Source organism: Orycteropus afer, unplaced genomic scaffold (assembly GCF_000298275.1).
Source record: "Orycteropus afer afer isolate SDZICR_OR568_19922 unplaced genomic scaffold, OryAfe1.0 scaffold00120, whole genome shotgun sequence".
NCBI lineage: Eukaryota > Metazoa > Chordata > Mammalia > Tubulidentata > Orycteropodidae > Orycteropus > Orycteropus afer.
Genome location: NW_006921707.1, coordinates 8895997 through 8917964, shown reverse-complemented (window position 1 = coordinate 8917964; position 21968 = coordinate 8895997).

Here is a 21968-nt window from a genome sequence, read left to right as displayed (position 1 = left end):
CAATTACATATGTACTGAGTTCCGGGTAGTTGTTTAATCCATTTTAAATCTTCTTTGGTATAGTTGGCGTTCGTTGGTAAGGTAGGGCTCCCAGGATCAGGTAGATTGGAGGTTAATACTAGGTTGGTAGACAGTGTAATTTCCCGGGCAGTTTGGTCTGCTAAATTATTGCCTCGGGCAACCGGGGAGGTGATTTTCTGGTGTCCCGCAAAATGAACAATGGCAAGTTTCTTTGGGAGCCATAGGGCAGCTAGTAGATCTAGGATCTCGTTTTTGTTCTTAATTGTCTTTCCTCCCGCAGTTAACAGGTCCCTTTCCCGATAAATTGCCCCATGAATATGTGCCATGGCAAAAGCATAACGACTATCTGTATAAATATTTAATTTTTTGTCTTTTCCCAAAGTTAGGGCTTTGGTCAATGCTATTAGTTCAGCTCGTTGAGCCGATGTTCTGGCCAGTAATGGCTCAGCCCAAACTATTGCGGTTTCCGTCACCACTGCCGCCCCTGCATACCTTTGTCCATCATGCACAAAGCTGTTCCTATCTGTATACCAGGTAACCTCGGCATCCGGTAAGGGTGTGTCTCATAGGTCAGCTAGGGTTCTGTGCACTTGAGCCAGAATGTTGATGCAATCATGGAGCAGAGCACCCAAATCCGGATTCGGTAACAGGGTGGCAGGGTTCAGTGCCGTAGGTGACTGGAAGATAATCTTAGTTGGGTTCAGTAACAGTCCTTGGTAGTGGGTGAGCCGTGCATTGCTAAGCCATTGAACAGGAGGTTGCTTAAGAGTTCCTTCTATGGCATGCTGTGTGGTGACATATAGTTACCGTCCCAGTGTAAGTTTGCCCGCATCTTTGACTAGCAAGGCTGTTGCTGCTATTATGCATAAGCACAGGGGCCACCACGCTGCTACTGGGTCTAATTTTTTTGAGAGATAGGCTACCGGTCTTTTCCAGGGGCCCAGGTGTTGGATTATAACTCCTTTCGCTACCCCCTTATTTTCATCAATGTATAGATGGAAGGGTTTTGTTGTGATAGGTAGTCCAAGGGCTGAAGTGGACAAAAGGGCAGTCTTGAGTGAATTAAAGATTTTTCCATGGCCTCTGTCCACTGAAATTTCTGCCCCTCCTTCGTTGCTTCATAGAGAGGTTTTGCCAGATCTGCAAAACCTGGTATCCAGAGTCTACAGTAGCCGGCTGATCCTAGGAACTCCCGCACCCTGTGTGGGGTGTTGGGTCTAGGGATTTTTAGCACAGTCTCCTTGCGGGCCCTGGTCAGCCATCTTTGTCCTTCTTTTAACATATACCCCAAATAGCTCACCTCGGGTTGGCAAAGTTGAGCCTTTTTGGCTGAGGCTCTGTAGCCCAAGTCTCCTAATGTTCAGAGTAAGTCTCTGGTTCCTTGGAGACAGGTCTCGTAGTCTGCTGCAGCAACTAGGAGATCATCTACATATTGTAACTGCGTGAGACTGGGGTGGTCGGTTCGGAACCTACCCAGGTTATCATGCAGCACCTCGTCGAAGATTGTAGGCAAATTTTTGAACCCTTGAGGTAATCTCATCCAGGTTAGTTGTCCATTAATGCCTTCCACGGGATAAGTCCATTCAAAGGCAAACAAGTCTTGGCTCTTTGGGGCCAACGGTAAGCTAAAAAAAGCATCTTTTAAGTCCAAGACTGAGTACCACTGATGATCTGGGGGTAAAGAAATAAGGAGGGTGTATGGGTTAGGAACAGTAGGATGAATGTCTATGACCCGTTTATTGACTTCTCGGAGGTCCTGTACTGGTCTATAATCATTGGAATGAGGTTTTCGAACAGGGAGTGAAGGAGTATTCCAAGCAGACTGACAGGGTCAGAGTATTCCTAATTTTAACAGGCGCCGGATGTGGGGGGTTATGCCTTCCCGGACTTCTCATGACATAGGGTACTGACGGACTCTGACCGGGTTCACTCCAGGTTTAATTTCCACATAAACCGGTGGCCTATGTTTTGTTAACCCTACACCTCCAGTTTCAGCCGATGCCTTAGGAAAAGCTGATAACCACTGTTTTATATCTTCAGACGGGGGAGGAGAGGGTTGCTGGTGGAGTCTATACTCATCTTCTAGGTTTACAGTCAACACTTGAATAGGTTGGCCCGTACTGTCCATAATGGTCGCCCCTCCTTTTTGAAAGTGGATTTGTGCTCCTATTTTGGTTAGTATATCTCTCCCAAGAAGTGGATAGGGGCATTCTGGAATTACCATGAATGAGTGGGATACCCGACCCACGCTGAGATCCACTGTTCTTCAGGTAGTCCATGAATATTGATTTGTTCCTGTAGCCCCCTGAACCCAGGAGGTTTTATTAGACAGTTTTCCTTGGGGTTTAAGTAAGACTGAATGTTGTGCCCCGGTGTCCACCAGGAAATCAATTGGAGTCCCCTCCACTTTAAGGGTTACCCTGGGTTCAGGGAGAGGAACTGAACCCCCTTGCCCCTAATCACTGAGTTCCCCCAATTCTAGTACTTTAGTCTGTGGTTTATGAGTTCTTTTATTTGGGCACTCCTTTGCCCAATGTCCGTTTTCCTTGCAATAGGCACACTGATTCTTGCCCAGTTTAGGGTGTTCTCCCCTGGGGAAGTCCCCCTTACCTCGGTATTTTGCAATTTTCTGCAGTTGTTGTTCTCTTTCTCGGATGCTCCCGGTTGTTGAGGCAAGTAAGATTTTTGCAAGGTTCCGAGTGTTCCAGTCACTGGCTGCCACTAGTGGCTTGGCCTGTAGGTCCTCTGGACTTTCCCTGTGATTATAAACCCTCTCTGCAACTAACATTAAATCCTGAGTACTTTTTTCATTTAGTCTGTCAATTTTTTTGTAATTTTCTCCTAATATCTGAGGCTGCTTGATTCACAAAAGCCATGATAAGTGCAGCCTTAGTTTCAGGCGCTTCCAGATTCATGGGGGTATATTGACGAAATGCTTCCATTAATATTTCTAAGAAAGTGGCAGGACTTTCATTACTCCCTTGCTGTATGTCACCTACCTTAGCCAAATTAGTGGGCTTCCTTGCACATGCCCTGAGACCTCCCATTAGAGTCTGACGGTACACCCGGAGTCTCTCCTTACCTTCAGTCACATTGTAGTCCCAATTAGGATGAGTCAAAGGGAAGGTGGCATTAATCACATCTATATTAGTAGTGGGTTGCCTGTTATCCCCCAAAACAGATTTCCAGGCTTTCATCTGGATCCTCTCATGTTCCTCAGTGGTGAATATAATCTGGAGGAGCTGTGGACAATCATCCCAGGTAGGCTGATGAGTAAACAAAATAGTCTCTAGGAGGTCAGTTAAATCTCTGGGATTATCTGAGAACTTGGCATTCTGAGTTTTCCAATTGTACAGGTCACTAGTGCAAACGGCCAATAGTGAAGTTGCTGGTTGCCAGTTGCATCTGCAGGCCCTGCAGCCTGCAATGGCAAGACTGTGGAATCTGCTGGTCCACTAGAGGGGACTGCGTGCTGCATTCTTCCACAGGTACTGGACGCCGGACCTGCTGCTACTGCCATTGCCCCACCATCATCCGGCACTTGGGGCAGCACACCCTCTGCAGCTGCAATACCTGCTGAAGGGGCTTGATAAGGGGGGGGGGAGGAATTCTTCCTCCGTCCCACCCTGAAAGACTGGGTAGGTCGGTGCTGAAGGTTTAATTTCAGGTTCCTTCTTCTGGGCAGTATGAGTTTGTGCTGCCAGGACAGTCTTAGGTGCCTGCTTAGGAAGAGAAAGAGGCAACGCCGGCTTTAACCGGGGGGTGGATTTTCCACTAAATCCTGCCATATGATAATATATGATCCCTGGTCCGGGTGCCCCCAGCTGGACCGGAACACAACTTCTTTCATCTTTAAAATCATCTGAAGATCAAACGTACCCTTGGCTGGCCACCCTACGTTGAACGTAGGCCATTCTGAGCTACACAATGTTACAAGTTTTCCTTTTTTAATTTCTAAACTTAAGTTATGTGCCCTCTTTCTAACTTCCTTGAAATTGTCGGTCAGGAGAGAAAGAGGAGTTGTCACAGTTTGTCCCATTCCGTCCATCCACTGATTAAACAAAACTAGAGACACCAACAAAAACCAAATAGACACACAAAAAGACAAACAAAATATGCCTCCCATAGTTTGGAAGCAAAACCAAAAGTAGGACGATGGCCTCACGCCGTGCTGTGGGAGCGACCTGCTTCATCCCTTTACAGGTTCCAGATTGGAGGACAACTTTTACTTCCTCCCAGGTTGAAGGGGTTTTCTAACCCCCTTCCAGAAGAGGCCCTGGAACGTCTTCCAGGTCTTCCGGCTGACGGCCCGCCTGTGCGTCCACTTAGGCCAAAGTCAGCCTTGCAGAAAATGGGCCTATTACACAGATAATTTGAACAAATAACAAACATTTAAACACTTACCAGCTGGCTGCAACCCCCTGGTTCAGGAGTCCTGGGGTATCTGGGGATCCCGGACAAGCCCCCAAAGGTTGCACCCAGATCATGAATCCCCAAAAACCACCAAGGAGCCGATTCCACTGCAAAAGCATAGAGGTTGTTTATTCAAGCTCGAGCTCAGACCCCCAACCATCACTGACACAGTGGTTCAGGATTGAGAGCCCCAAACTCAGGGGTAATGGGGTTTTTATAGGGGGTACAGCAGGAACGAGGAAGTTTCAATCAGAAAATTACAGGATTGGTTGACATTTTCCAAGTTGCTAGTTGTTCCTACTTGATTGGCTCTGTCTCGTGGGCCGAAGCCACAAACTGTCATTTCTAACTATTTTAGGTAAGGTATTTCTCTACCATTTACTGATTGGTTGTTGCTAAGGAGAATGCTTGGGAGTATCGACAAGGTGGGGGTAGTTAGGACTCTTTGTGGTTTTTCCAGTAACTAAAGCACTAAAGCGTGAAGTAAATGCTAAGGCATATTGCAAAATGGCTACATACTTAAAATGGTTACATACAGGGTGGTTATGTAGAGACATGCTCTCACAGTGGAGTAAGGGCTATTATGGTAGGAAAAGCCAAGTGGAAACCATTAGAACTGCCTCTACTTACAAAAATAGTAAACCAAAAGCAGTGCCGCATCCCTGGAGGGGTTGCAGAGATTATTGCCACCATCAAGGACTTGAGAGATGCAGGGGTGGTGATTCCCACAACATCCCCATTTAATTCACCTATTTGACTTGTGCGAAAAACAGATGGATCTTGGAGAATGACAGTGGATTATCGTAAACTTAATCAGGTGGTGACTCCAATTGCAGCTGCTGTTCCTGATATGGTTTCATTGCTTGAACAAATTAGTACATCTTCTGGTACTTGGTATGCAGCTATTGATCTGGCCAATGCCTTTTTCTTGATACCAATTTCAAAAGACCATCAGAAGCAGTTTGTCTTCAGCTGGCAAGGCCAACAGTATACCTTCTCAGTCCTTCCTCAGGTGTATATCAGCTCCCCAGCACTGTGTGATAATTTAGTCCATAGGGATCTTGATTGCCTTTCCCTTCCACAAGACATCATATTGGTCTTACCACATTTCCTATCATCCTGAAGCAGTTGGCTTGATAGAATGATGGAATGGCCTCTTAAAAACACAAACACGGCACCAGCTAGGTGGCAATATCTTGAAAGGTTGGGGCAATGTTCTCCAGAAGGCTGTATATGCTCTAAACCAGCATCCAATATGTGGTTCTGTTTCTCCAACAGCCAGGATTCACGGGTCCAGGAAGCAAGAGTTAGAAACAGGAGTGGTACCACTCACTATTACCCCTAGTGACATACTCAAAAAATTTTTGCTTCCTGTCCCTGCTACCCTATGATCTGCGGGTCTGGAGATCTTAGTCCCAAAGGGAGGAACACTCACACCTGGAGACACAATACTGATTGCATTGAACTGGAAATTAAGAATGCCACCTGGCCATTTTGGCTTCCTCATGCCTCTGGATCAACAGACAGAGAAGGGCATTAGTGTATTATCTAGTGTGATAGATCCTGATTACCAAGGGGAAATTGGGTTGGCTTTACAAAATGGAGGTAAAGACAAGTATGTCTGGAACACAGGAGATTCTTTAGGATGTCTCTTAATACTACCATGCCCTTTGATTAAAGTCAATGGAAAATTATAGCAACCCAATTCTGATGACTGCTAACAGCCCAGACCCTTCAAGAATGAAGGTTTGGGTCACCCCACCAAGCAAAGAACCACGACCAGCTGAGGTGCTTGCTGAGGGCAAGGGAAATACAGAATGGGTGGTGGAAGAAGGTAGTTCTGAATATCAGCTACGACCATGTGACCAGCTGCAGAAACGAGGACAGTGATTGTTCTATTTCTTCATTGTATATGTGCATCAAATATTTTTGTTTCCTTCTGTTATGAACTGTGAAATATAAATAAGGTTAATGCATTTTGGTTGTATGTGTGTTAGCACATCATGTTAGGCACAAATATGACTTTATAATTGCCCTTATTTAGAGATTGTATATGGTTAAGAAGATGAATACAACTGCCAAGTTGACAAGGATGGACTATGATAGTTGGAGCTGTGTGTCAACTTGGCTAGACCCCAGTTCTGTGTGGTTGTTCCCATGATAGAATCAGATGACTGTGTTCTGAGTGGCCAATCTGTTCAAGGAGCATTTCCCTAGGGGTGTGACCTGCTTCCAGGATACCCAGGGACATCCTGGGAAGAGAGACATTCTTCTGTGGATCAGGATTCTGTTGTGCTGCCTACAACTGTCTGTGAGTGAGCAGTCCACCGTTTGGCCTGAAGATCTTGGATTTGTCATTCACTGGAGTCAACAGCCAGTGTAGTGACTGTCAGCCTTGAGCTTCTTGGCCCCTGCAGTTGTGGGAGCCAGGAAAAGCCTCTAGCTTGACGTTTGATCCAGGAACTTTGGACTTGCCAGCTTCTATATATTTGTGAGCCATTTTCCTAAGATAAATTTCTCTCTCTCTTTATATATATATATATATATATATATATTTGCTGGTTTTTGTTTCTCTAGAAAACCCAGTCTAACACATGGAGTCATACAATATTTATCCTTCTTTGACTTATTTCATTCAGCCTGATGTCCTCCAAATTCAACCACAGTGTGAGATGATTCATGTATTCTTCATTATTCTTTAATGTTGCATAGTGTTCCATTGTGTGAATGTACCATAGTTTGGTTATCCATTCATCTGTTGATGGGAATTTAAGTTATTTCCACTTCTTTGCTATAGTGCTGTGATGAACATGGGTGTGTATATGTTTATTCATGTCCTAGCTCTCATCTCTTTAGGATATATTCCTAGTAATGGAATTTCTGGATCAAATGGTATTTCTATTTTCAATTTTTTAAGGAAATGCCATACTGTTTTCCACAGTGGCTGTACCATTGTACAGTCCCACTAGAAGTGTATGAGAGTTTCAATCTCTCTGCACACTGACTAGCATGCTATTTTCTGTCTTGTTGAACTTTGCTGTTATTGCTAGGGTCAAATGATATCTCATTGTTGTTTCGATCTGTATCTCTCTAATAGCTAATGATCATGAGCATTTCCTCATGTGTTTGTTGGCCATCTATATATCTTCTTTAGTGAAGTGCCTATTCATGTCCTTTGCCCATTTTTGAATTGAGTTGTTTGTCTTTTTGGTGTTGAGATGTTGAAGCTTTCTATAAATTTCAGAGATAAGTCCCTTGTCAGATATGTCATAGCCAAATATTTTTCCCAATCTGCAGATTGTCTTTTTACCCTTTTGGAGAAGTCTTTCGATGCACATAAGAATTTAATTCTTAAAAGGTCCCAGTCATCTAGTTTCTCTTCCACTGTTTATGCATTTTGGGTTATGCTTGATAGTCTATTTGTGTTGTAAATTAGGGCATGATTTCTGTAGTCTTTTAAGGGGATATACCCTTCTTTTTCTCATTTCACAAGGTCTTGCCCCATGGCTGATAACTTAACCTTGAGAACTGGACCTGGCAGCTTCCCACTTCCCTCTGTTCAATAACAAGCTGGCAAGGCCTGTGATGAAGTTCACACAGCTACTTCTATTCAACTCTAGGGGTTAGGCGGGGGTATCACACAGGAGATATTTACATTTTTACTGACTCTTTGAACAACCGAATAAAAATCCATGTATGTACTTGAAGGAAATATTCAAAACCCACTCAGTCAATATCAGTGATCCTCTTGCCCTCTGGAAATCCACAGCACACCAGCACCAAGGAAAACCCTACGAAAGAGAAGTACATATAAAAACTAGTGTTAAACTGAGATTTATTTCCCTACTGGCTATATCTTTTCTATTTAGAGGCTTCTTGCTATTCAAACTGGTCAGTCATTACTCCTGAGTGTACTTTTTCAAGGATAATAAACAAAAACGTTAATCTGTACTGTGATCAGCAGTGCTTCTAATGGGGCATGAATGAGTAGCAAAGTAAATACAAATCAAATATATGACTTTGGAAAAAACAACACCATCTCTCTAGGGATTTTGTTTTTCTAAGCAGTCAACTTACTCAAACAAAGACTGGGTATAGAAGACATGATTATTAGTTAAACCATCTTAATGAAATGCACAGACCTATGTGCTCTTAGATAGATAATTCATGTGCAATTTTATTATCTTTCAAGGTTTAATTAAATATTTGCCTTTTGGCTAGCCAACAACAATTAATGAGAGATGCTTCTGTTCGTATAACTTATAAAAAATGTTGGAATGTCCTCCACTGGAATTTTAGGCATCCTCTTTATGAAAGCAAGGGTAAACATTAACATGAGAACATGTATGCCAGGCCAGAATTGGGAAGAAAGGACAGAAAGAAAGAAAGAAATGAGAATATTTATTTTAAAATATAAGCCTTGAAACAGAAGAAAATTCTAAAAGGACAAATACGTAATACATACTTGATAGAAGTCCTTTTTTATGTACCTCACTTCTCTGCATAGAACTGGGAGATGGAATTTGACTGGGTTGAAAGAAAAAAGTAATAATGGGTACACAATCTGGAATGATCTGTATCTGAAGAATGTCATCTTGTGTTTTATGTATGGGTATGCACGTGTGCCACCTAATATATGCACATGAAGTATACTTCAGTTGTCATCCAGCTAAGCATAAAACTGCAAAGTAAAAGAAGTTCTGCTTATTAAAAACATAAAGAACCAAGGATGTCATTTGTTTCATAGCTTGTCATAAAATAAATAATAACTTTTTGATCCTCAGCTTGGTGCTACCATTTCATGCAAGCAAGATGACTATTTTTACAGCCTTAATCTCCCTAGAAAATAAAAATATCAAGAGAAAAGGAGAATGACAAATGACAATGAATTACCAGCCTACTTCATACATTTATACAGCAGTCAGTGCTTTGGGCATACAAAAAGAAACTGAGTAACCCTCTTATGGAAATTTATTTTACTTTAGCTTAAACCACTTAATGCTTCATTAAAACTAACTTGTAGCCAAGGAATTCTTAAGCTAAGCCCATAATAAGCTATTATTTGGGGAAGAGGAGAAAGCAAGGACCCCAGATGGAATTTAACCAGAGCATCTCTGATTTAGACATCATGCTTAACAGAATTCATTTGATGAAATTATTCCAATGCTAATGGAAGATTAAAAAATCATTGTTGGTGCCATTTCTTCCTTTAAAGGCAATAAAATTGTCTATATATATTTATATATCCAAAGAATGGACAGAGAAGTGGTGCTGAGGCAGGGTCTTGGCTATCCTACTGGGGGACTTTGCTCTGGGAGGATCAATTTGGAAAAAAAGACAGCTCCTCTGGGTGGTAGCATCCTTACCAAGCTGAGACATGACTTAACTAGCAAAAGGTATCCCTGTGTAACAAAATAAGTCACCCTCTCCTCCAGGGATTGCGGTTCTGTCTGGGACACAAAGCTAGCATGTGGGGATGGGTTGGATTTCAACCTCTGTTTTGCTGAAAGCTTCTGTATATGCCTGAAACACCCAGTGATATCTTTGACCCTGTGATGATGTTCCTGAGAGACCAGAGTAAGGTGTTTAACATTACTCTTTGCTTGGTAAATTAAATCTAATCATTTTCTATCAGTTTGGTAATGGAATTGACTAAACCATCCAATGATTCAAGTTTCATAGTACTTTGATTTTTAACAAAGAGAAGTTCAACTCATGTAGCAGCAAACAAAATTGAATACTTTGGGGGTAAAATGGATTTCCTACTCTTATGTTCTGCCCCATCCTTCTGAAAACAGCCAGGAAGGAGACAGACACTTTTACATACAGGAGATGACCCTAAGAAGGTTTACATTTGCAGGAGGATGAAACTGAATTTTTTTTTTTTTTTTTTTTTTAATATTTCACCATTAAGGCCAGACATTTAGGGAGGTCTTTTCCTCCTTTTCAGGGCTTCCATTCATCTCTCTCAGAATTAGAACATTCTTCCCTTGTCCTTGCTAGAAGAGAAAACAAGTCATAAAAAACAAATCATAGAAAATGACTGATAACGCAGATTCAAGGCTGGGTCAAAAAGCAGGCAGTTGCTTGAAAAGACAGAGGAAATGGCTTTGAAGACCAATGGTCTGGAACCATGTGGAATGGGGTCTGGGGCTAGGAAAAGAGAAAGAGAATGCAGGGAATATGGACTCAGCAATGGCCACAGGAGACAGTCCAGTACTAGCAGTGAGGGTATGAGCCTGCGGAAGGCAGTGAAAGGTAACAAACTAACGAAAACACTTTTGAGGTCTTTTGCTCTTTGGCATCTGTCTGTCTGTCTGTCTGTCTATCTATCTATCTATCTATCTATCTATCTATATTTGTATGGTTTGAACAACACTTACAAAAGAACTGACTGATTACTTCTCAGGAGTGTGTATGTGTGTGTGTATTTGTGTGTGTCTAGAGGTGGGAAGGAATAGGTCACCTTTTCTCTACCCCCTCAAGAAATCATCAGATGTCTGTATTTCTCTATTACAGAAGATAGAAAGGCCCATGTGAAGGACAAGTTCACCAGGAGACCATTTTTATTTTCAGTTCCAACTATACCTTTCATGGCAAGAAAAATAGTTCCTCTGTTTCATATAATAAAGCTTTAATAAATTGTGAGAGAGGCTGACAAGTCATTAAAATCCAGAGAGATTTTTCTACTGGATCCAGATATACTTGGGCTATTTGAGATTTTAGAATGTGGTGAAGGTTTTTGATCTGCAGCAAATATGTAAGTTAGCATTATCTCTCAGTTACTTGGGTTGATTAGTTACTTTTTGTATTTTCTAAATCTTTCACTTTCTCTCCTTCTCTGATTTTTGCCATTTCATTGCACTAAGAATTCCACAAGAATGAAAGAAGATAAAACTCAAATCAATTATGTCATATTATTGCTCTCTGGTTTCTTCAGACTTAAAGAGGGGAAAAATTGGACGTACTGAATGAAAAGGCAGTTTGGGTTAAATTTGTAGATGTCAAATATTCATTTTGTTTTTGAAAGGAGATGACATACTGCTATTGCCCTTCTTATAGTGTGTTGGACAGAGGCCTGTGCTTATAAGAATTGGTTGGCCCATGTTCTACATCTGCCTCTGATTTCTATGAACCCCAAAATCTTCAACTGTAAATTGGACTGGGAGATCTCCATTTGCCTAGAAAACTTCCATGATGTTATTGATCACTGGCAGTTATGGAAATGGATTTGCACCAAGAGTCCTTACACATATTCAGCTTCCCTGTGATTATTAGTCATCAAGATATAAGAAGGCTGTTTACACTTTAAGTGCAAGGTGCAGTTTTTAACCATCAAACAGACCTGGATTTGGGACTTGTTTTCATTAATTCATTACTCCCTCATATAATCTGCCTCATATATTTCTGTACACCTCAAGTCAGTTGATAATTGCCATACTTCATTCCCCTTGGTTTTCAAGTAGTCATTAGAAGTTGTCTCCTATTCCATCTTTACTGCAAGGACACAGCTATCAAATGCACCTCTCTCAGGATGTCAAGACCTCATGGTATGCAAATAGTTAACTCTTATTCTAACATAAGCCAAACATTTAACATAGTTTCTATCTCTTTTAATGCTTTATATATTGTCCATCCAATTTGTCCTATTGTTATATGGAGTCTTTCAACAAAGAATAGAATTTCATAATCTTCTGGATTTTAGCAAGGTAGCTATTTTAGACTTTTTAGAGACTCACTTGGTATTCTAATTTTAACTGATGGTATAATGTATGTTACTTCATATGAAACCTATGTTCATAACCAACTATGTAAATTGATTGCATAAAAGATACTTTCAGGGTAAACCCTTAATGTAGCTAATTTGTATGCTCTTGAATGTTGAATACAGGTATGTGATGCTTAAAGTCCATGATACATTCTGTGAACTAGGACGTTATGCAATTTGGATATTGTACAGACACCATATTTTATATACAGGCAGTCCCTATACAATCTGTCATTAAATCCTTGCAAACACTGTTATTTTAAAACCTTATGAAATCCTGATGGACAAAGTCAAAGAGCTGAATGCACGGGATACAAGAGGTTAGTCTTGCAGTGTGTAGCTCAGCTGGACTGGAGTTGTGCCAACAGTCACGTCAGGACTTTGCACATATCCAGAAATGGAGGGAGAGGTGCACAGGAGGTAGAGAGGAGGCCATGAGGACCAGGTGTGTGGGTGCTGGGAATGCAACTGCCAGTGGTGGCCCTGGATCCCACTGCACTGTTAGTGCAGCTGCTTCCTGATCCTGTGCAGCTGCCACTGCTGCTGCCCAGAGGGCCACTGGCAGGAGTAGAAGAGCTGTGACAGTGCTGCCTGTGCGAGAAGTAAAAGGTTGCATGGCTGCTGGGCAGTTGAATAAAGCCAGGAAGAGGGAAAGAAGGAGGTGCAGGAGGAGGCACTGTGTGGATTGGGATGCACTCTGGAGCCCCTGTTCCTTGTTTATTCTAGAGGTTTGGGTCTTTAAACCATTAGGGAAAATAATAAAAGGAAAACTGCTTTCTCTTTTTCTGAAAAAACACCTTATGGCAACATAGATGTATATACCATACTATGTTGCCTGGCCAGACATAAAGTGATGCATTTATGTATGCACTTGTTATATGATACAAATTACATTTAAGCAACATACAGAAGTTCTACATAAAGAGCAGAATGATTGTGAAATATAGATCATATGCACTGTGTATTATTTTTCTCATACTACTCATAATGTATAATCGTTTTTATTAGCCATCAATTGTTCACCATCTTATAAAATTTTGCTATTTAATTCTTGTGATGGTTAAGTTTATGTGGCAACTTGCTTACACCATGATTCTTAGTGGTTTGGCAGATAGTGTGTAATCATCCTCTATCTTGTGATCTGATGTGAGCAGGCAAATTGTTGAAAACGGAGTTTCCTTGAGGATGTAGCCTGCATCCACTATATATATGGATATACCAGCAAAGCTTGCTCTTTTGGTCCTGAGGCCAACCCATCATCCTCTGACCTCTGGTTCTTGGAACATGAGTCAGAACCCTGCTTCCTGACCTACAGACCTGGGTGGGGATCCACCAGTTCCCACAGCTGCATAAGCCAGCAGCCTACCATCTGGCCTGCTGATTTTGAGTTTTGGTAGCCCCTGAAACCACTTGAGTGAGGAGAAACCTCCAGCCTGACACCTGACACAAAGATTTGGGACTTGTCTACATCCAAAACTGCATGAGCCATTTCCTTGAAATCTCTTTCTCTCTCTGACCTGCTAATGTGTTTGCAGAAGGCAAAGGGAATACCGGATACTGGTTACAACCTCATGGCCAGCTACAGAAATGAGGACCATAATTGTTTGAGTATTTCCTCCTTGTTTTGTTTATATATATATATATATATATTCCTCACTATTGACTATCTCTCCAACACTTGTCTGTCAGTTTGTCGTTCTGTGGTGGCTTGCTTGTTGCTATGAGGCTGGAGGCTATGCCACCAGTATTTCAAATACCAGCAGGGTCACCATGGTGGACAGGTTTTAGTGAAACTTCTAGATTACAACAGACTTGGAAGAAGGAAGGGGCCATCCACTTCTCAAAGAATTGGCCAGTGAAAACCTAATGAATAGCAGTTAAACACTGTCTGATTATGTTACTGGAAAACTTCTAAACAGCCCTGAAACACTGTCTGATATAGTGCCAGGAGATGAGCCCCTCAGGTCAGAAGGCATTCAAACACAACTGAGGAAGAGCTGCTTCCTCAGAGTAGAGCTGACCTTAATGATATGGATGGAATAAAGCTTTTGTAACCTCCATTTGCTGATGTGGCATGACTCAAAATGAGAAAAAATAGCTGCAAACATCCATTAGTAATGCAAATGGAATGTGCAAAATATGAATCTAGGAAAATTGGAAGTTGTCAAAAAAGAAATGGAATGCATAAAGATTGATATCTTAGACAATTAGTGAACCGAAATGAACTGGTTTTGGCCATTTTGAATCAAACAACCATATGATCTACTATGCCAAGAATCACAAATTGAAGAGGAATGGCATGGCATTCATAATCACAAAAAATGTTTCAATTTCTATCCTGAAATACAATGTTGTCAATGATAGGGTAATATCCATACAACTACAAGGAAAGGGCAATATCCATACAACTACAAGGAAAATCAGTTAATACTACTATTACTCAAATTTACGCCGAGCACCAAAGCCAAAGGTGAGGAAATTGAAGATTTTTACCAACTTCTGCAGTGTGGAATTCACCAAACATGCAATCAAGATGTGTTGATTATTGCTGATAATTGGAATGCAAAAGTTGGAAACAAAGAGGAATCACCAGTAGTTGGAAAATATGGCCTTGGTGATAGAAATGACGCCAGATACTGCATGATAGATTTTTGCAAGATCAAAGACTTATTCATTGCAAATACTTTTTTTTTTTTTAACAACATAAACAGCAGCTATACATGTGGACTTCTCCATGTGGAATGCACAGGAATCAGATCTACTACATCTATGTGAAAAGGAGATGGAGAAGCTCAATATCTTCAGCCAAAACAAGGCCAGAAGCTGACTGTGGAATAGCCCATCAACTGCTCATATGCAAGTTCAATTTGAAGCTCAAGAAACTTGAAATATGCCCATGAGAGCCAAAATATGACCTTGTTTATATTCCACCTGAATTTAGAGACCATCTAAAAAGTAGACTTGACACATTGAACTCCAATGACTAAAGACCAGATGAATTGTGAAATGGCTTCAAGAACATCATACATGAGGAAAGTAAAAAGGTCACTAAAAATACAGGAAAGGGAGAAAAAAAAAGAGACCACAATGGATGTCAGAAGAGATTCTGAAACTTGCTCTTGAATAGAGAGTAGCTAAAGCAAATGGAAGAAATGACAAGATAAAAGACCAGAATAGACAATTTCAAAGGGTGGCTCAAGAAGGCAAAGTCAATTGTTACAGTGAAATGTGCAAAGACATGAAGTTAGAAAACCAAAAGGGGAGAACATGATTGGCATTTCTCAAGCTGAAAGAACTGAAGAAAAAAGTCAAGCCTCAAGTTGCAATATTGAAAGATTCTTTGGGCAAAATAATGATTGATGCAGGAAATGTAAAAAGATGGAAGGAAATCACAGAGTCACTGTACCAAAAAGAATTGGTCAATGTTCATCCATTTCAGGAGGTGGCATATGATCAAGAACCAATGGTATTGTAGGAAGAAGTTGCAGCTTCTCTGAAGGAATTGGTGAAAAACAAGACACCAGGAACTGACAGAGATCTATTGAGATGTTTCAACAAATGAATGCCATGCTGGAGGCACTTACTTATCTATGCCAAGAAATTTGGAAGACAGCTACCTGGACAACTGACAGGAAGAGTTCCATATTTGTACCCATCCCAAAGAAAAGTGATCCCATAGAATGTGGAAATTATCAAACAATATTATTAATATCATGTGCAAGTAAAATTTTGCTGAAGATAATTCAAAAACAGTTGCAGTAGTGTATTGGCAGGAACTTCCAGAAATGCAAGCTGGATTCAGAAGAGGATGTGGGACAAGGAATATCATTGCTGATATCAGATGGATCTTGGCTGAAAGCAAAGAGTACCAGAAAGATGTTTACTTGTGTATCATTGACTATGCAAGTGCATTTGACTGTGTGGATCATAACAAATTATGGATAACACCGAGAAGAATAGAAATTCCAGAACATTTAATTGTACTCATGAGGAACCTGTACATAGACCAGGATGTTTTCAAACAGAACAAGGGAATATTGCATGGTTTAAAATCAAGAAGGGAGTGTGTCAGGGTTGTATCCTTTCACCCTACTTATTTGATCTGTATGCTGAGCAAATAATCCGAGAAGCCAGACTATATGAGGATGAACATGGCATCAGGATTGGAGGAAGACTCATTAACAACCTACAATATGCAGACAGCACAACCTTGCTTGCTGAAAGTGAAGATGACTTGGAGAATTTATTGATGAAGATTAAAGACTATAATCTGCAGTATAGATTACACCTCAACATAAAGAAAATTAAAATCCTCATAACTGGACCAATAAGCAGCATCATGATAAATAAAGATTGAAGTTGTCAAAGATTTCAAATTACTTGGTTCCACAATCAATACCAATGGAAGCAGCAGTCAGGAAATCAGATGTCATATTGCACTGGGAAAATCTGCTGCAAAAGACCTCTTTGTAGTGCTGAAGAGCAAAGATGTCTCTTTGAAGACTAAGGTGTGCCTAACCCAAACCATGGTGTTTTCAACTGTCACAAATGCATGTGAAAGCTGGACAATGAATAAGGAAGACTGAAGAAGAGTTGATGCTTTGGGGTTGTGGTTTTGGCGAAGAATACTGAAAGCACCATGGACAGCCAGAAGAATGAACAAATTTGTCCTGGGAGAAGTGCAGCCAGAATGCTCCTTGGAGTGAGAATGGCCAGACTTTGTCTCACCTACTTTGGTCAGTTGTCAGAAGGGACCATTCCCTGGAGAAGGATACCATGCTTTGTAAAGTGAAGGATCAATGAGATGGATTGACACAGTGGCTGCAATGATGGGCTCAGGCATAGCAAGGATTGTGGGGCTGGCACAGAGTTTTGTTCTGTTGTGTATGGGGTCAATATGAGTATGAGCCAATTCGACAGCACCAGCAACAACAATGGACTATCTCATAATCTGACATTTTTCATTTATGACAATAATAAAAATTCTACTATCCAAATATTTTGTGCATTAATGATATCTGTCTGGGGGTAACAAATGTTGAAGTGTGAGGTGAAAATAACCCTGGTTGTGACGGTTTCGTTAAGGATGAGTTAACTTGGCTGGGCCATGATTCTCATGGCAGTTATGTAATAATTTGTCACTTAAGTAATTATGTAATTTGTCAGTTAAGTAATTATGTAGTCATCCTCTACTTTGTGATCTGACTTAGTCATCCTCCATTTTTGCACAATCATCTAATCTTTGGAAACTAACCATGTTGATAAGTAAGGAGTGAGTGTATATAGTAATTACCTTTGTTTTCTTCCCTCCTTTACTCCTTTGTTGTTGTTGTTGTTGTTGTTGTTAGGTGCTGTCGAGTCTGCTCCAACTCATAGCAACCCTATGTACAACAGAATGAAACAGTGTCTGGTCCTGTGGCAGCCTCACAATCCTTACTATGTCTACTGAGCCCATCGTTGCAGCCACTATATTAGTCCATCTCATTGAGGGCCTTTCCCTTATTTGTTGACACTCCACTTTACAAAGCATGATATCCCCCTCCAGGGAATTGTCCCTTCTGACAACATGACTAAAGTAGGTGAGATTAAGCCGTTCTTGCTTCCAAGGAGTGTTCTGGCTGTGCTTTTCCCATGACAGATTTGTTAGTTCTTCTGGCAGTCTATGGTACCTTCAATATTCTTTGCCAACACCACAGCTCAAAATTCCATTAAAAGGAAGACTAGGAAGACTGGGTGATCTACTGTAGAGACACCACCTCAGAAACCCAAGGAGGGGTTGCTATGAGTCAGAATCAACTCAATGGCCATGATTTTTTTTTTTTAATTATAAAACTGCATTTATTCCATTACTTATTATAAACTATAAGATGTAAATGGGCCTAATATGTTTTTGGTGGTACACATGATAGTTTTATCATGTTAGGTGCAAGTATGACTTTACAATCGTCTTTATTTAGAGATTATGTATGGTTTAAGGAAATATATACAGGTATCAAGTTGACAGAGGGTGGACAGTGATGGTTAAGGTTATGTGCCAACATGGCTGGACCATAGTTCTCAATAGTTTGGTATATATTATGTAACCATCTTCTACTTTGAGATCTAATGTGAACACCTAATCATTGAAAGGGGAGTTTCTTTGGAGATGTGGCCTGCATCCAATATATATGGATATTCTGGCAAAGTTTGCCCTCTCAATCCTACAACTGACCCATCATCCTATGGTTCTTGAGATGTGAGTCAGCAACTTGCCACCTGACCTGTAGTTTTGGGGATTCACCAGCTTCCACAGCCATGTGAACCAGCAGCCTCCCATCTGACCTGCTAATTTTGGATTTGTCATCCTCTGTAATCAGATGAATCAGGAGAAGCTTCCAGCCTGATGCTTAACTCATGGATTTGGACTTGTCACTCTCTGTAGCTGCCCGAGCCCTTTCCTTGAAATAAATCAATCTCTCTCTCTCTCTCTCTCTCTCTCTCTCTCAACGAACAACTCACTGCCATAAAGTTGATTCTGACTCATAGTAACCCCCATTGGGTTTCCAAGGCTGCAAATCTTTACAGAAGTTGGTTGCCTCATCTGCCTCCCATGGAACAGCTGGTGAGTTTGAACCTCCAACCTTCTTGTTAGCAGCCAACTGCCTTACCCACTATACCACCAGAGCTCCTTTTTTTTTTCTCTCTCTCTCCATATGTATATATACTTCACTAGTTTCGCTCTTCTAGAGACAATTCTCACTTAAATCTTTTTAATTAGATTTGTTAATAATTATTATGAAATGTAACTTGTCTGTGCTGATTGCTAGTATCAGAGGATTCATTATGGTTCTCTGAGGGCAAACTTTCCTTTTCATGCATCAGACTAGATCTTCTTTCTTTGCCATTTTTTTCCGTTCTGATTCACTTTTTCTACCATAACATTTTTGTTTTCATTCTCTCTCTGAAAAGGTATACTGAAGTCTCTAAAGCTTTCAAATATGTATCAACAAAACATGTGTCTTGAGAAATAGTTAGATGAAAAAGGAAGTTTGATATCTTTATAATGATAATTTAATGGCTGTGCTACTTGATGTAAGGAAATTCCTCAAAGTAAAATAGTCAGAATGAGATTACAATGTGTGCAGTCATTAAGAATACCTGGTCAGCCACCATATATTAAAATGTGTTCTGAATTAAATTTAAAGCATTAACTTAAACAATTCTCTATAAAATAAATAGTATCTTGACCTAGGTTTTGATTATTATCTTTCATTCAATCCCAAAGAAGACCTTCAAATTCACTTGCCTGAGGCATTCATGAGCTTCAGGTTTTTCTGTGCTCATGAAAGAAAGATAAGAGTCACTCTTGAGAAGTGAGAAATCCTAGGAGGCTGGCTATCTCTTTGTATCCTTTAACCAAGTCACACCTTTGTAAATCCTTAATTTATTGCTTTCAATTTATTTGACTCTTTAACCATAATGCCTGATTCTAAACTGACTGTACCAAATTAATAGTATTACAATTAAAGTATATGAGATAATATAATTTAAGTATATCCCATCAGGTAATTTTATTTTGGAAGTAATTATTTCTAACTACTAAATTACCATTGCTTGCTATTTTTAGCAAGTATGATTAATGACTAAAAACCTGAAAGAGAATAAATCACATATGTCTGTTAAGAGATAAAGGTGGAACAGTAGACTAGGTTTGCTGGGTGTTATGGATTGAATTGCTCCAAAAAAATATGTATTGAAATCCCGCTCCTTGCACTTATGGATGTGATTCATGTTTGGAAATAAGGGTTTTCGTTTTGTTATGGTGATGTGGTTATACCAGGGTAGGGTGGTCCTAAACATAATCACTTCTGAGTTATAAAAAGAGTAGAATAGACACAGACACTGTGTAGAGGGGGAAGATGCCATGTGAATACAGACACATGTGACAGAAGTATCTACAAGCCCAGTAAAACTGAGTATTCCTAGTAGCTACTAAAAGCTTAAATAGACAAAGCAAGACCTTCCCAATAGAGCCATTCTTGAATTCAGACCTCTAACATCCTCAACTATGATATAATACATTTTAGTTCTTTAAGGCCACCCACTTGTGGTATTTTTGTTATGGCAGCCTGTAGTAACTAAAAGGAGCTCTGGTAGCACAGTGCCCAAGGTCTTTGACTGTTAAACAGAAGACTGGCAATTCAAACCCACCAGCAGCTCCACAGAAGGAAGACTGGGCAATCTACTTCTATAAAGATTTACTGCCTTGGAAACCCAAAGGGGGTTGCTATGAGTCAGAATCAACTTGACGGCAGTGTGTTTGGTTTGGTAGGTAACTAAGATGCCAGCGTTGGATTAGTGGCTTAAAGAACATGCAGACAGCACTGATAGAAAAAGTGAAGGGCCTCCCTCAGGTACGAACTCAACACAAGAAGGTTACAGTGGAGCTTCAGCTTGCCTTGATTTTACTGTATCTACATTACTCCCACAATACTCCAAGAAAATACTAAGTACACATTAATATTTGTTTTATGAATGCTATTGAACATAGTGACAATAATTTACTGTATTAGATGTTGACAAAATTATCCATTTCCAATGTCAGAAGAAAGCCTATATGCGGATTTCATTTTTTAAAATGACATAGAATGTTAATGTTTTCTCTTTCAATGATTTTCATCCCATTCCTGACTTTAACTATACTATTTTTCTAAAAGGAGCTCTGGTAGCATAGTGCCTAAGTCACTTGACTGCTAACCAGAAGGCTGGCAGTTCAAACCACCAGCCACTCCATGGAAGGAAGGTTGGGCAATCTACTTCTGTAGTGTTACCGCCTTGGAAACCCAAGGAGGGGTCACTGTGAGTCAGGTCCAACTCGATGGCACATAAAAACAACAACAACAAAGTAAAATAAGCCTACAAGACTGAAAATACGGAATCAGAGACACAAATATGTAAATAAGGACAACTACAAAGCAATAGAAGAAAATAAGTGGTAAAGTGACAGAACTTCCAAATGGAGAGGAAGTCAAGGCAATATCAAAATAAAACAGATTGTTTTAAACTTGGGAAGATAATAATAAATTACACTGTAACATCAAAGAAAATTAATAAATTTCTCACCAAGCTAAAACGGAGAAAATGATGAAAATTTCCTAAACACTAAAACAGCAATGAAGGAAAGGGTAAGAAAGTCAGCAAAATAAACTCAGCACAGAAAAATATATGGAACAAAGAAACCACCAACACTATATTAAAAAAAACACAGCAAAGTGACAACTACAAATTCATAATATCAATTATTACACTGAATGCAAATGGGTTAAAAATACCAGTCAAGAGACCCAAAGTAGCAGAGTGGTTAAGAAAACAAGACCCATCGATATGCTATCTATAAGAGACACATCTTAGACACAAATACAAAAATAAGCTAAAAATCAAAGATTAGGGGGAAAAAAACCTATCCAAAAAAGGCAACCACAAAAGAGCAGAAATGGCAACATTATTTTCTGATAAAATAGATTTTAAGGCAAAATTCAGCAAAAGAGACAAGGAAGGACATTATATGATTAAAGTGTCAATCTAGCAAGAAGTCATAACCGAAATAAATATGCACCAATGAAAGAGCCCAAAAATACATAAATCACACATTAACAGAATTGAAAAGTAAAATAGATAACTCAGTAATAATAGCAGGAGACTTTAATACACCACTTTCAGTGAAGAGGGAGTCTGGTGGCATAGTGCCTAAGGCATTTGACAGCTAACCAGAAGGCTGACAGTTCAA